Consider the following 2,979-nt stretch of genomic DNA (forward strand, 5'->3'; position numbering starts at 1 on the left):
CTGACTGCGACACGGCAGCTCATAGATAAATGCACATGAATGGTGATCCATCTACTGATCATGCACGGCAGCTCAAATGTGGTTGCAGCAATGGTGTCTCTCGCCGCATGGCGCCGCGGCGAGCCTCACCATCTTCCTCTTCCCTCTCCTCGTGCTGCTCATCACGGCGCGCCTGCTGCGGCCGAGCAGGCAGCTGGAGACGCTGAGCGGGATCCCTTCGCCGCCACGGCTCCCGATCATCGGTCACCTCCACCTCGTCGGCGCCCTCCCACACGTCTCCCTCCGTGACCTCGCCGCCAAGCATGCCAGCGGCGGCCTCATGCTCCTCCGCCTCGGCAGCATCCCCAACCTCATCGTGTCGTCCCCGCGCGTGGCGCAGGCGATCATGCGCACTCATGACCACATCTTCGCTTCGCGTTCAACGACCGCCCGCACCAACACTCTCATGTACAGCTCGTCTGACATCGCCTTGGCCCCCTACAGCGAGCACTGGCGCCAGGCAAGGAAGCTCGTCACGGGCTCACGGCACACCTCTTGACCGTCAAGAAGGTGAACTCCTACCGCCATGCCCGCGAAGAAGAGGTATGGCCATTCCAGATTGCTCAATCTAGTTCCACATACACATGTCTCGTAAGGTGTGTGTGTGTTCACATCCTAGGTGTTAGCAAATAATGCGAAAACAAGATCGAACACGAGACACGATTTTTATGTGGAAAACTCTTGCGGAAAAAAACCATGGGCGCCAACTGGCGATCTTCACTATAATGAGGAGAGTTACAACGCAAGGAATACAATGAGTCGTCGACTCTTCACATGCGGCTTACAAGATGTATATATAGGGCGGACTGAACTGACTGCAGTCAAACACGGAAATAAATCCGCTAATTACATAACCCGAATCGTGGGCGCTCCAGACGTCCCCACAAGACACGTTATAATTCAGATCATATCCAACACTAGGTGTCGCTACACCAAATTAACTAATTGCTTGATAAGTTTTTAATAATAATTATTGTGCATGATTATTGACATGATTAAATAATACATTTATTCGGTTAAGTAATTTAATTTCTGATTAGTTTGGCCAGTACTTTGACTGTTGATGTGGAATAGTGCTGTCATATGGTCTATAAAGGTTCGCCTATCCATATATGCATATGCAGGTGCGCCTGGTGATGGCCAAGATACGGGAGGCAGCAGCCGCGAGCACAGCCGTGGACATTGGCGAGATGATGAGCACATTCGCCAACGACGTTGTCAGTCACGCCGTATCGGGGAAGTTCTTCAGGGTGGAAGGGAGGAATAAGCTCTTCCGGGAGCTCGTTAACACCAACTCCGTTTTGTTGGGAGGATTCAACCTTGAAGACTGCTTCCCCAGCCTAGCGCATTCGCTAGGCTTCCTCACCAGATGGTTCATGTGTGACAAGGTCCACGAGGCGCATAAAAGGTGGGACGAGTTGCTTGAGAAAATAATAGGCGACCATGAGAGAAGAAAATCTATGCATGGTCAGGATCAAGAGAGTGACTTCACCGATGTGTTGCTCTCCGTTCAGCAAGAGTACGGTATCACCAGAGATCATATCAAGGCCATCTTGATGGTATAACCTTAGCTTTCAGAATATAATATAATATAATAATCATGCGATCTTCTAATAATTCTAATTTATGGTACATACAAGATCCTGATGAATAACAAAAGTATATAATACACACATACACAGGACATGTTTGGCGCGGGCACAGACACATCATCTTTGGTCCTGGAGCTCGCCATGGCCGAGCTCATGCGCAACCCTTGGCTCATGACCAAGCTACAAGGTGAAGTCAGGAGGCACACACCAGAGGGTCAAGAAACGGTCGAGGAAGAGAACCTAGCTACCATGGCCTATTTGAGAGCCGTCGTGAAGGAGACACTAAGGCTGCACCCCCCTGCTCCGCTCCTCGTCCCTCACCTCTCCATGGCGGACTGTGTTGTCGACGGCTACACGATCCCCTCTGGCACTCGGGTCATGGTTAATGCATGGGCTATTAGCAGGGATCCAGAGTCATGGGAGGATCCGGAGGAGTTCATGCCGGAGAGGTTCATGGACGGTGGGAGTGCTGCGGCCACCGACTTTAAAGGGAACGACTTCCAGTTTGTGCCATTTGGGGCTGGAAGGAGGATCTGTCCTGGCCTCAACTTTGGCATGGCCACTGTTGAGATCATGCTGGCAAACCTCGTGTATTGTTTTGACTGGCAGCTGCCAAACGGCATGGAGGCCAAGGATATTGATTTGACAGAGGTGTTTGGAGTGACAGTCCGTCCAAAGGAGAAGCTCATGCTATTTCCAAAACCACGTGGTGGTCACTCCATGCAAATCGATGAGTCTGATACCTGAGTGATTGATATGTCTACTATCACCCCAGCGATCGATTACACATACATATCCTGTATAGCAGCTATATATAATATATACAATAATGCTGCCTTAACTAGCTATTGTAGGTACAAACACAATTCATGCATCCCCGTTCACCTTATACATCTGGTCAGGTTATATAGGTGGATTGAAGCTTGTGCTCAGTAGTGTATATATGCATGGTATAAAGAATAATTAGATCTGGATTATATTAGCGGAAATATGTTAAGTAATTGTCGTTGTGATTCCGAGTTGGCTATCTAATTGTCCAGGCATGCAGCATGCTGCATGCTATCCAACACAAATCCCAACTGACATGACTGTTTCTATCCTTTCATCCATAAAAGGAATGCTAGAGAAAAAATATACTCCCTCCGTATATGAAAGAAGTCATTTTGAGTTTGTCTTAAGTCAAATATTTTAAACTTTGACTATAAATAAATTCTTTTATATTGAGTTTGAAAATATGAGAGTGACGTAAGTAGATTCATCTTGAAATGTAGCTTCGTAAAAGTATGTATTGACTATATTTTATAATTTTTTGTACTAAAAAGATAAAAATTAAAGTTGTTTTTGGAGA

At 47.4% G+C, this 2,979-nt stretch overlaps 1 pseudogene; it reads left to right on the forward strand.

Annotated features, from left to right (window-relative positions):
• Positions 1 to 71: 71 nt before the first annotated feature.
• Positions 72 to 2,632, forward strand: LOC120680089 (annotated as a pseudogene).
• Positions 2,633 to 2,979: the final 347 nt, after the last annotated feature.

This window comes from Panicum virgatum, chromosome 6N (assembly GCF_016808335.1).
Source record: "Panicum virgatum strain AP13 chromosome 6N, P.virgatum_v5, whole genome shotgun sequence".
Taxonomy (NCBI): domain Eukaryota; kingdom Viridiplantae; phylum Streptophyta; class Magnoliopsida; order Poales; family Poaceae; genus Panicum; species Panicum virgatum.